Genomic DNA, 13,502 nt, shown 5'->3' with positions numbered 1-13,502 from the left:
AAATGTTCATCTGGGAAAAAGAAATAGTCTAGCCATAGAAGCCGATGATTTTAGAGACTGAATTTGGTCTTTCCGGGAGTGAGAGGTTAAGATTGGGTTGAAGATTGTCTCATATAAATTAAACTTGGTCAGGGAACAAAATTCCTTAGAACAGATTGCTTTGTTATTACGTCTTATTTTCTTAGGAAGCACATCCAAAAATACAGAAGTGCCGTTTCCCCTTAAAAAAAAAAAAAAAAAAAAAGTCTTTCCTTACTAAAAATAGTCTGTTTGGAGTGCCGGAGCCCCAGGGTGTGGACAGAATCGTTTTGCTCTGTGAAACTCTGCAGATGCTCTTATGAACATGGGGGGAGCTGGTCCCTCACATGGGGGAAGTTGGGAGGAGTATAAGATCGAAAAACTTCTCTGAGGGCAACTTGGTGGAATCCATCATAATTTATCCCACAAGTGTGCAGTGTAATAACAGAAGACTGGACACAACTTAAAGAGACCGTCGTATCCATCCATGTGCCAGACCCGTACATAGCTGCTGAGGAAGAGAATGGAGGGTTAATGGTGGTGAAAAGTGAGTTCCTTATGGAAGAGCTATCATAAAGCAGACTTTTTTTTCAGGATTTAATTTATTTGACAGAGAGAGACACAGCGAGAGAGGGGACACAGGCAGGGGGAGTGGGAGAGGGAGAAGCAGGCTTCCTGCCGAGCTGAGAGCCTGATGTGGGGCTCCATCCCAGGACCCTGGGATCACGACCTGAGCTGAAAGCAGACACTTAACCGACTGAGCCACCCAGGCACCCCACAGCAGACAGTTTTATAAGGGCTCTTCTTGTTATTTTTGAAACTAATCTTGACTACAAACCTATGAAGTATCTATTCTACATCCATTTTAAGGATCTGGAGGAGAACCTGGATGGGGGCTCAGTCGATTAGGCGTCTGCCCTTGGCTCAGGTCATGATCTCAAGATCCTGGGATTGAGCCCCACATTGGGCTCCCTGCTGCTTGAAGAGCCTGCCTCTCCCTCTCCCTCTGCTCTTCCCTCCTCCCACTTGTGCTCACTTTCTCTCTTTCACTCTCTCTCCCAAGTAAATAAATAAAATCTTTTTAAAAAAAGGTTACAAAAACTAAGACACAAAGAAGTTAAGTAATTGCTCACAGTCATCAACTAGTAAGTGATGGGGCTTCTGGCTTCAGAAGCCAATCTCTTGGTCTCTACACTATCACTGTTTCTCCACATGTAGCAGAAGGACCTATTGCTATAGATCTCGGGAAGTGGGAAAAAAGCAGGGTGCAGGAGTGTGCAGAACATGCCACCATTTGCATAAAAAGAGGGGAAATATATATGCATGTTTGTATAAGTGCTGTGCAGGGCTGTCCAATGGAACTTTCTGCAATGGTGAGAATGTTCTAGATCTGCATTGTCCAGTACAGTAGCCACTAGCCAAAGGTGGCCAGTATGACTGAGAAACTGAATTCTAGACTTCATTCAGTTCTAACTTGGCCATATGTGGCTAGGGGCTGTTGTGTCAGACAGTGCAGGACAGGATAGACATGGAAAGATGCAAAAGAAGCTGGTTAGAGATCGTTTAATCTTATAGTTTCCAAACTCTATCTTCGCCAGACCTTCTGCAGAAAACTTTAGCTGGAAGTAAGGAGAGCAGGTCCCACAACCGATCATTTCAAAACAACTGATACAATCTGGCCAGTTCTTTGGAAAGATGAGGAATCTAGAAGCCGGAAAAGTCGAGTCATTTGCCTGAAGTCGTAGTCACATAGCTGCTTTAGTAACAGAGGAAGATCCAGGTTCATCAAAATTTGGATTTGTTCTCTGGAGCCATGTACATTTTGGTTGGCCAAGACTCACTCAGTTCGATAACCAGCTCAAGAAAAGAAAATAAACTTTTGTGTCCAGTATTCCCAGAACTCCCTGGGAATCATGAGTGTGATGTGTTTATTTTCTACAGTCCAGACCACATCAGGCCTCCTCAAGGTCCCAGACTCACCTCTTGCCTTGCCACTGTCTGGTCAACCATTCCGGATAAGGGACCAGACTCTATTACGTGTGTCTGTCCCTCAGCACCTTACACATAGCAGGTCTCCATGAACATTTGCTGGCTATCATACAGACTTAAGAACCATGGTTTGGGCTCTTTTCCCAGTCTAGAAGTGACCCATTAATGCACATGGTTCATAAGAAAGTCTTTTTTTTTTTTTTAAGATTTTATTTATTTATTTGACAGAGATCACAAGTAGGCAGAGAGGCAGGCAGAGAGAGAGGAAGGGAAGCAGCCTCCCTGCTGAGCAGAGAGCCCAATGCAGGGCTCGATCCCAGGACCCCAGGATCATGACCTGAGCCAAAGGCAGAGGCCCAACCCATTGAGCCACCCAGGCGCCCCCATAAGAAAGTCTTTTTTAACATTTCCTTGGTGACTGGTGCCTTTCAATAAGCTCTCAGCCAGGAGAAGGATGGGCTTCAGGGGTGCTAACAGATCACTCACTGAGCCTGAAAAGTGGGCAATTCTGGGATGAAGGGAACTAGCAGAGCTGCAAATAACCATCACCTTTTTAAGAAAACGTAAGCCAAAAAGATGAGTGAAATGAATGACAGTGAGGTACTCAACAGAAAGGCGAGAGAGGAAAAGAGGGAAGGAAGATTCCAGAAAAGTGCTTTCTCCAGAGAGGTGGAGTACAGTCTGGACCTGGGGATAGAACATGGCAGAGAATCATGTGGGAACCAAGTTGAGGGGTAGAGAGATAAGCTCACAGAAGTTGTGGAAGAACCCAAGTTCCCGTGCCAAGCTCCTGCATTTCGTCTTCCTCAGCCCGTGTTGGCTGCTGGGCAGGCCGGGTGTAGACCCGGCTACATGGCTCAGGAAGTGTCAGCCAGCCGGGCATTTGCAGTGAAACTAGACCCAAGTGTCACCATGCCAAAGGCCAGAGAACTTCAAGAAGGAAACATCCCAGGTGGGGACTCTCCAGTGTTTGCTTAAGGAGAAAAAGGAGGAAGCAAGAAAGATGTAGTTCCGGCCACCCTCCTGATGTCAACATCCTTTCAATTCTGTCTTTGGAGAGAGGTTGTACTAGATCTGCCTACACAGCTCTGAAGACACAGCAGCCCTTTTGTCATTAGAAAACTCTCCTCAGCTGAGAAGTTTCCTACAGGGGTTGTTCCTTGTAGCTTACTCATTTGGCCCTCGCCACACAAAGCAAACTGTAGTCCTTAGCAGACTTACTCCTTTGATCTCCTCTGGTCCAGGTCTCAAACCCTCAACTCCTTCAAAAGGGAGGATAAAGAGTAGGAAGAAATCATTTAAAAAGTAAAGTATTCCTCTATGGGCACCTGGGTGGCTCAGTGGGTTAAGCCACTGCCTTCGGCTCCGGTCATGATCTCAGGGTCCTGGGATAGAGCCCCGCATTGGGCTCTCTGCTCAGCAAGGAGCCTGTTTTCCCCTTCCTCTCTGCCTGCCTCTCTCCCTACTTGTGATCTCTCTCTCTCTCTCTGTCAAATAAATAAATAAATAAAATCTTAAAAAAAAAAAAAGTAAATTATTCCTCTAAATATAATTGGATTCCAACTAAAATCCCGCAGGATTTCTTTAGTCTTGAATGTAAAATAATTAAAAATATACCCAGAAGAATAAGTAAAAACGGCCAAGGAAGTTTCCAGAAAGTCATAATGAAGGCACATTGGCCCAACCTGACTGGAAGAATAAGGTGAAGCTGTAGTAATCAGGCCCTACTTCGTAACCCGTCTTCACCCATCATAGGTATTCCAGAACAGATATGGCAAATGGTGGAAACAGACCTGGATGCGGTTCCCATGGCCCGTGTTTAAGAGGACCGAAGACATTTAGTTGACCAGATTGAGTAGGGCCACATTTTTTAAATCTGTAAGAGGAGAACAGAAGCTTTCAGACTTGATTTGGGAGATGATTGGCCATCTAAAATTAAGTCAAGAAATGAGATTAAAGCAGGAAGGTGCATAGGGTCAGAAGAGGCAAGGAGTTCCAAGGAACCCCAAAGTGATTTGCTTGAGGAACAAAAAGCTGCTGTCCATTCTCCCGTTTGCAACAGTTGTGAAAGAAGTACGTAAAGTCAGATGTTCTGAGTTCTCTATGGCTATATAACTACTCCCAAAACTTAGTGGGTTACAGTGCAACAGTGTTCATTTTGTTCACATGTCTACAGTTTAGGCCTACAGTTGACCCACAGGTCAACTCTTGTATTCCTCCATGTCTGGGGCCTCCAGTGGCTAGAGGCTGGGACAGTTGGGGGTTGGTCAGTCTCTCTCCAGGATGCCTCTGTACTTGGCTTGTCTGAGTTTCCACATACCTCAGGAGCCTCAGAACTCCCAGAGACAGTGTTCCAAGAGCACTCAGTAAAAGTTGGAGGCTTCTTACGACCCACCCTGCGAGTCACAAATATTGCTTCGTCCCCATTCCAGCAAAAAGGGCAGCCCAGATTCCAGAAGAGGAGAATTAGACTTTGCTCCTTAGCAGGAAGATTACAGAGAATCTGTAGCTGCCTTAAATCCATAGCAAAAGGAAAAGAAAAAACGTAAAGTCTCTAGTCTGCCTTTCTAGCAACTTCTTAATTGCGTCTTCCCTCCCTCCTCTACAGCCAAGTCTTTTTAGTCTTTTTTTAACATTTTTGGGGGAAAACAAAACAAAACAAAAACTATCTTTTTTTATGACCTCTTCATCCTAAAAACATACAATTAGTAGGGCTCTTACTCATTCATTGCCTTGGAATTGACATGGGCCTAAATTGTCTGTAAGTGATGTCATTAATATTTTTAATAACATATTTTTCCTAATTATAAAAGTAATACATGGTCATTGTAGAAAAATTGGAAAACACAAAAAAAGACACTGAGGAAAAGTAAAATGTCATGGCACTTAATTTGGTTTCCTGTTTCTGGCTTGTTGAAATCTTTTTTGGGTTTTGACTCTATCCATTTCTTTCATTTTTTTTTTAATTTTTTTTTTTTTAGATTTTTTAATTTATTTATTTGACAGAGAGAGATCACAAGTAGGCAGAGAAGCAAGCAGAGAGAGAGAGAGAGAGGAGGAAGCAGGCTTCCCGCCGAGCAGAGAGCTGGATGCAGGACTCGATCCCAGGACCCTGAGATCATGACCTGAGCTGAAGGCAGAGGCTTAACCCTCTGAGCCACCCAGGCACCCCAACTCTATCCATTTCTTATCCTCTGTCCCTCCCAGACTACCTCAAAGTCAGTGATAATGGAGACAGGTATAGGACCAGTCCTCTAGATTGATGTTTATAATAATGTCAGTAATAATTACTGAGAGATTACTAGTAATTACTGAGAAACATCAAGCATCTAGAAAAAATGGCATATAGCAGACCCATGAAAACCCAGAACATCAGTTTTCCCAGGAATGACAAAGATTAAAAGACTGAGCTTAGATTATTTTGTTTGTCTGTTTTTCAATATGGAATACTTCACAGTTTTGTATGCCATCCTTGCTCAGAGACCTAATCTCTGTTGTTCCAATTTCAATATATGTGCTGCCAAAGTGAGTACTATAGACGGTTTTGGAAAATGTTTATGAAAAGCAAAAACAAGTTTGCTTAGCTTAATTGGTAGACGACTAGGATATTTCTAGTTCCCCATTCTGAACAGTAATGCTGTAGCAAACATTTTTGTGGGTGTGTCTTTTGGCAGAGAAAACAGAATAAATTTTCTCTAGAATAGATACCTACATGTGGAATTACTTGGTCAAGTTATATTTTTATTTTTTAAAAATATGTTTGCACTTGCCTCCCAGAAGCCTGTACCAATTTATATTCCCATCAGTCAATATAAGAATACCCATTTTGGGGTGCCTGGGTGACTCAGTCAGTTAAGCATCTGATTCTTGATTTCAGGTCAGGTCATGATCTCAGGGTTGTGGGATTGAGCCCAGCATCAGGCTCCATGCTGGGTGTGGAACCTACTTAAGATTCTCTCTCCTTCTCCCTCTGCCGGTTCCCCTTCTCATTCTCTCTCATTCTCTCTCTCCGTCTTTAAAAACAAAAAACAAAAACAGGAATACGCATTTCCCACATCTTCATTAACTCCGTGAATGAAAAACCTTAATTTTTGCCAACTTGATGAACTAAAATAGTTACTATTTTTATTTTCTGGAGAGACCTAACACCTTTCCAAATGTTTCTGACTGTTTCCTCTTCAGTGCATTACAGTGCATTCAGTGATTCATTCCTCTGTCAGTTTTCCCGTGGCTTGTTATCTCTTATTTATTATAAGAATATATTCTGGATTTAGTAGTTTACTGTATATGTATATGTATTATTTTTAATTTTGTTATACAGAAATTTAATTTTATGTAATCTGTTTTCTCCATCCTTTTATCCTCTTTGCGTTTTATACCTTACGTGGCTTTCATACTCAAGAGTATAAAGCTATTTCATACTCAAGAGTATAAAGCTATTTATCTAGATTCTAATAATGTCTAACTTTGGCTTTTAAATTTAGCCATCTGGAGCTTATCTCTAGACAACTAATGTCTGAGAGAAGGGAAACTTATGATGGGACGCCTATTGTCAGCAGGCCTCGGCTTGGGAACAGTTTCTGCGTCACAGTGTAGAGAGCTGGAGTGGGAGCTGAGCGTGGCAGTCCCACGGAGCTGAGGGAGGCAGCCATCAGTGGCGGCTGAGATAGCAGCTTTCTAGGGCAGAAAGAGGGCATCAGAAAGCAAAAAGCTGTGCAGAGAAGGGTTCCAGGTGGTCTGTGTGTGAGTCACCCTATGTCTACGACTGTGGACTATGCTGTCCATGTGGCCATGGGTGGCCACATGTGGCCATGGGTGGCCAGACTGCTGGATGTTTACCAGATAGCCCAAGATGGGAACAAAGATACTAGAACCAGATGGGTGTAGACATCTACCCAAGGCAAGGCACGAACCCCAAGCCCGTGCGCAGGGAAGGAAATGTGGGCTGCATTTGTTGCAATTTCACACGTCCACTTTCACACGGACCCACTTACGTGTGCATATGCTCTATCATGTTTTCCACCAGATCTTCAAAATAAGCTTGGTATTTCCAGGGCACTTCCTGCACGTGCTGAACCTTGGTGAGAAATGAACTTCTTTTGTCCTCTCTGATCTACACATTATTACTCCCCCTTCCCGCCCACCCCCCAGACTCACTGGGTCTGTTTCTACAGCTGGGACAGTAAAAATGTCTCAAGAGTCTCAGAGGAGTCCCAAGAACGAGGATATTTAGGTCACGGTGTGTCCAAGACATCAAGTTCCTGCAGCAGTGAAAAAAACTGCATTTTATTTTTTACTATTAAACTGAATTACATTCAGCATACAATATTAGTTTCAGACATATGACAGAGTGAGTCAACATTTAGATTGTTTGTATGTATTACTAAATGCTCCCCATTGAAGTCTGTCACCATCTATCACTCCCCAAACCCACTATAATATTGTTGACTATATTCCCTGTGCTGTACTTTTCATCCCCATGAAATATTTATTTGATAAATGGAAGTTTGTACCTCCTTTTTTAAAAAGGATTTTATTTATTTTTTTTTTTTGAGACAAAGCAAGAGAGCATGAGTAGGGGTGAGGAGCAAGAGGGAGAGGGAGAAGCAGGCTCCCTGCTGACTAGAGGGCCCAACTCGGGGCTCGATCCCCAGACTCTGGGGTGGTGACCTGACCTGAAGGCAGATGCTTAACTGACTGAGCCACCTGGGCACCCCAGGAGTCTGTAGCTTTTAATCCTCTTAACCTTTGTCCATCTCTCCACCCTTCCCCCAGTGGCCGCCACCAGTTTATTCTTTATATTTCTTAGTTCGTTTCTGGTTTCGTATTTGTTCATACACTTTGTTTTTTTATATTCCACATGTAAGTGAAACTATATAGCACTCGTCTTTTCTTTCTGGCTTATCTCACTTAGCGTAACACCCTCTGAGCTCTTACATGTCACAAACAGCAAGATTTCATTCTTTTTTACAACCGAGTAATATCCGTGCACGCATGTATCCCATCTTCGTTACCCAGGTCGCTTCCGTAACTTGGTTATTGTAAGTAATGCTTCAATAAGCGTGGGAGGGCATACTTATTTTCAGATTACTGTTTTTATATTCTTTGGCAAATACCCAGAAGTGGAATTACTGGATCATATGGTATTGCTATTCTTAATTTTTTGAGGGACCTCCCTGCTGTTTTTACTAGTGGCTGCACCAGTTTACATTCCCACCAACAGTGCATGAGCGTTCCCTTTTCTCCACATTCTCACCAATGCTTGTTATTTCTTGTCTCTTTGATACTAGGCGTCTGACTGGTGTGAGGTGACAGTCTTGTTGTGGTTTTGGTACGCATTTCCCTGATGATGAGTGATGCGGAGCATCTTTTCACACGTCTGCCAGCCAATTTGTATGTTTTCATGTCTTTTTGAGAAAATGCCTATTCATTTCCTCTGCCCATTTTTTTTATTTTAAAATTTTTTGTGTATTTATTTGAGAGAGAGCGGGCAAGAGAGAAAGCACAAACCAAAAAGGGAAGAGCCAGAGGGAGAAGCAGGCTCCCCACTGAGCGGGGAGCCAACAATGCGGGGCTCGATCCCAAGACCCTGAGATCATGACCTGAGCCCAAGGCAGACGCTCAACGACTGAGCCCCCAGGTGCCCTTTCTGCCCATTTTCTAAATCGGATTGCTTGTTTTTGTTTTGTTTTGTTCTTGAGTTACAGGAGTTCTTTATATACTTTGGATATTCAGCCTTTGTCATATATGTCATTAGCAAACATAGCAAGTTGCCGTTTCCTTTTGCTGATGATTTCCTTCGCTGTGCGAAAACTTTTGAGCTTGATGTAGTCCCAGTGGTTTATTTTTGCTTTTGCGGCCCTTGCCAAAGGAGACAGATCCAAAGAAAATATTGCCAAGACCAATGTTGAAGAATTTACTGCCCATTTTCTTTTCGGAGTTTTAGGGTTTCGAGTCTCATGTTTAGGTCTTTAAGCCATTTTGAGTTTATTGTTGTGTATGGTGCAAGTAAGTGGCGCAGTTTCATTGTTCTGCATGTGGCTGTGCAGTTTTCCCAGCACCATTTACTGAAGATACTGTCCTTTCCTCCTTGTATATATTCTCACCTCCTTTGTGACCCTTCTCATCTCCTAATTGATCATATAAGCATGGGGTTATTTCTGGGCTCTTTATTCTGTTCCAGTGATCTCTATGTCTGATTTTGTGCCAGTACCATACTGTTTTGATTCCTACAGGTCTGTTGAGTATCTTGAAACCTGGGATTGTGATGCCTCCAACCTTGTTCTTCCTTCTCAAGATTATTGGACTATTCAGGGTTTCTTGTGGTGCCCTACAAATTTTATGGTTATTGGTTGTATTTCTGTGAAAAGTATTGTTGGTATTTGGATAGGGACTGCCTTGAATCTGTAGATCGTGTTGGGGAGTATGAACATTTTAACAATATCAGTTTTTCCACTTCATGAGCATGGTTGTCATTTCCATTTATTTGAGTCATCTTCAGTTACTTTCAGTGATGTCATAGTTTTTAGGATACAGGTTTTTTCACTTCCTTGATTAAATTTATTCCTAGTTATTTCATTCTTTTCGATGCGAGTGTAAGTGGGATTGTTTTCTTAATTTCTCTTCCTGCTAGTTCATTATTAGTGTACAGAAATACAACAGATTTCTGAATATTAATTTCGTATGCTGTGACTTTACAGAATTCATTTATCAGTTCTGATGGGTTTTTCGGTGAAGTCTTTCAGGCTTTCTACATATAGTATCATGTCATCTGCAGGTAGTTTGACTTCTTCCTTACCCATCTGGATGCATTTTCTTTCTTTCTCTTGTCTGGTGGCTGTGGCTAGGACTTTCAGTACTCTGTTGAATAAAAATGGACACCCTTGTCCTGTGCCTGATCTTAGAGGGAAAGCATACAGCTTCTCACCATTTAGTATGATACTAGCTGTGGGTTTGTCATATACGGCCTTCATTAGGTTGAGATGGGTCCCTCAAAGCCTGCTTTGTTGAGAGGTTTTATCCTGAATGAATGTTGAGTTTTGTCAGATACTTTTCTGCATTTACTGAGACGATCATATGATCTTTACCCTTCGTTTTGTTTCATGTTGCTTGATTTGCAGATACTGAACCTTCTACTGGTAAATCCTACTTGACTGTGGCAAATGATCCTTTTAAGGTATTGCTGCATAGGGTTTAGTCACATGTTTTTAACTTATTTTTGAAGTGCATTTGACATAGAGTTGGTTTCAGGTATAACACAGAATGTTTGAACAACTCACCACGATCGGTGTAGTTACCGTGTGTCGCCATACAATGTTATTAGAATATTATTGACTGGGTTCCCTGTGCTGTACTTTTCATTTGTGGCACTGACCTATTTTATAATTGGAAATTTGTACCTCTTAATCCCTTTCACCTATTTTGCCCATCCTCCCCACACTCTGTCCTCTGGCCACTACCAGTTCATTCTCTGTATTTAGGAGTCTCTTTCTCTTTTGTGGTTATTCGTTCTGCTTTTCATATTTTTTAAGATTTTGTTTATGTATGTATCTATTTATTTTAGACAGAGAGAGAAATTGGGGGGGGGCAGGGAGAGATGGAGAGAATCTCAAGCAGACTCCGTGCTGAGTGTGGAGCCTGACACAGGGCTTGATCTCATGACCCTAAGCCACCCTGCGTTGAAACCAAGAGTCCGACGCTTAACCCACTCAGTCACCCAGACGCCCTTGTTTTGCTTTTTAGATTACACACACACGTGAAATCATATGGCATTTGTCTTTTTCTGGGTTTGCTCATATTTTGTTGAGGATTTTTGCATCTATGTTTATCAGGGATATTGGCTTATAATTTTCTTTTTTGTTGTGTCTTTGGTTTTGGTATCAGGGTAATACTGGCCTCATGAAATGAATTTGGAAGCATTCCTTCCTCTTCCAGTTTTTGGAGTAGTTTTGGAAGAACAGGTATTAATTCTTATTTAAGTGTTTCATAGAGGGGCGACATTAAGTGTTTCACAGCGGGTTAAGCATCCAACTTGGTTTTAGCTCAGGTGGTGAGATTGACACCCCCCCCCCGTTGGCTCTGTGCTCAGCAAAGTCTGGTTAAGAGTCTCTTTCTCCCTCTCCCCCTGCCCCTCCCCCAATCCGTGGGTACACTCTCACTCTAAAATAAATAAGTAACTCTTTTTAAAAAATAAATAAAAATAAACATTTTGTAGAACTTACCTGTGAAGCCATCCTGTCCTGGACTTCTGTTTATTGGTAGTTTCTTTTTCTTTTTTTTTTTTTTTTTAATATTACCGATTCAGTTTCATTACTCATAATCAGTCTGTTCAGATTTTCTATTTCTTTCTGACTCAGTTTTGGAAGATAGTATGTTTCTAGGAATTTATCCATTTCCTCTAGTTGTCCAACTTGTTGGCATATAATTTTTCATGGTATTTTTTTATAATTCTTTGTGTTTTGTGGCATTGGTTGTAATTTCTCATTCTTTTCTGATTTTAGTCCTCTTTTTTCTTGATGCATCTGGCTGAAACTTTATCAATTTTATCTTCTCAAAGAACTGGCTCTTAGGGGCGCCTGGGTGGCTCAGTGAGTTAAAGCCTCTGCCTTTGGCTCAGGTCATGATCCCAGGGTCCTGGGATTAAGCCCCACATCAGGCTCTCTGCTCAGCGGGGAGCCTGCTTCCCTTCCTCTCTGTCTGCCTCTCTGCCTACTTGTGATCTTTGTCAAATAAATAAATAAAATCTTAAAAAAAAAAACAAAAAAAAAGAATGGCTCTTAGTTCATTGAGCTTTTCTATTTTTCTAGTCTCTATTTTAGTTATTTCCACTAGAATCGTATTATTTCTTTTCTTCTATTAACTTTGGGCTTTGTTTTTTCTCCCTTTTCTAGTTCCTAATTTGACATAATGTTAGATTATTTATTTGAAATTTTTCTTGTTTCCCGAAATAGACCCGTATTGCTATACATTTCCTTTTACAACCCTTTTTGCCATATCCCCCAAATTTTGAACTATTTTGTTTCCGTTTTCCCTTGTTTCCAGATATTTTTGAATTTTCTCTTTGATTTCTTCGTTGAGTCTGTTTCCTATAGCTCTTGGCCTCTCCCAGGTTTAAGTCTTACTGATTTTTAAAGCCAGACATCATGGACGTTCTTCTTACCATAGTGGTGGGGGCTACCTGATGTGGTCCTTGATCCCCTCACTCCCCATTTGTAGGTCACTGCACTGAGGGTTTGGTTCCCACACATGTCTCTGCCCCTCCTATCCTTCTCCATGTGGCTTTCCTTCCATCTTTTTTTTTTTTTTTAAGATTTTATTTATTTATTTGTCAGGGATAGAGGAAGAGAGAGCGAGCGAGCATAGGCAGACAGAGAGGCAGGCAGAGGCAGAGGCAGAGGGAGAAGCAGGCTCCCTGCCAAGCAAGGAGCCCGATGTGGGACTCGATCCCAGGACGCTGGGATCATGACCCGAGCTGAAGGCAGCTGCTTAACCAACTGAGCCACCCAGGCGTCCCGCTTTCCTTCCATCTTTAGCTGGGGAAGAGCTGTTCGGTTGGTTTGGGGGTACTTTGAGAGGGAGGTGCTCTAGGCCTGTCCAAGACAGGAGCTTTGGCCTGTCCGTGGACGAGGTGCACTGAGGATGCTTCCACCCAACTGTCTTTCTAGACTCAACCAGACTACATTTTCTCATCGGTCTCCTGACTTCTTCCCAGACGCTTTGGGCTTTTTTTTTTTTTCTTTTTTAACTTTTTTTAGACTTTTAAGTTTAGTGCACACAGAGTCAACCCATTCACAGAAATCTAACGGAGGAAGCTAGAGATCCTCAGACAAGATGAAGTGGTGGGAATGAGGTCAGACAGCTGTAGAATCCAGCTGTGGCCTCCGTGGGGTTGAGCGTGGGACCCATTCCAGCCTGCGTTCTGCAGCTTCTCCCTCCAGGCCCTGGTGTCTCCAGGCAACAAAAGGCAAGTGAAGTGAACCTTCTGGAAGCAAGTGCTGTAGCTTGCTGGGGTTTTGCTTTGCTTTTGTCCCCCTGTGTTATTTACGAGTGCAACCTCTGCATTCACCCTTGTAGAACTTCATTTGTCAGCACTCTCAGCCACTCAAGGGAATATGTTTGGATAGTCACTGAAATTAGGTTAGCTTCTCATGTAAATACTATTCTGTGTATTTGCTTTTCTCAAATGTCTTTTGCTGCACTGAAGGCAAAATTCTGTATCTTACAAAATCTTCTTCTGAGCATTCGTAGAAACTTAACGTGTGTTGGAGGTGCTTGGAATGTTACCGTATATATATTTATGTGTATCTGATACCATATACCATATATATATATATCTGAGACTTCCTTTCCTGGAATTCTTTTCCACTCAGAAATATCGCTAAGGTATTTATATCCCAGAGAAAGTTAGACAATTTGCAACGAGTAAATACCGTTTCCCTTGGGGAAATAATCAGCAAGAAGTTTCTTTTGGTTGTTCCTCTGCTTTTCCCCCCTTG

The 13,502-nt window shown here is 42.2% G+C and overlaps 1 protein-coding gene across 8 annotated transcripts in view; it reads left to right on the top strand.

The window, feature by feature from the left end:
* The window catches only part of SPECC1 (sperm antigen with calponin homology and coiled-coil domains 1), a 280,480-nt gene that overhangs the window by 241,334 nt on the left and 25,644 nt on the right, over positions 1-13,502 (top strand). The window lies entirely within an intron of this gene.

Source organism: Mustela nivalis (genome assembly GCF_964662115.1).
Source record: "Mustela nivalis genome assembly, chromosome: 17".
NCBI lineage: Eukaryota > Metazoa > Chordata > Mammalia > Carnivora > Mustelidae > Mustela > Mustela nivalis.
Note: the sequence above shows the minus strand (reverse complement) of the source record. Positions and strands in the feature narration are given on the sequence as shown.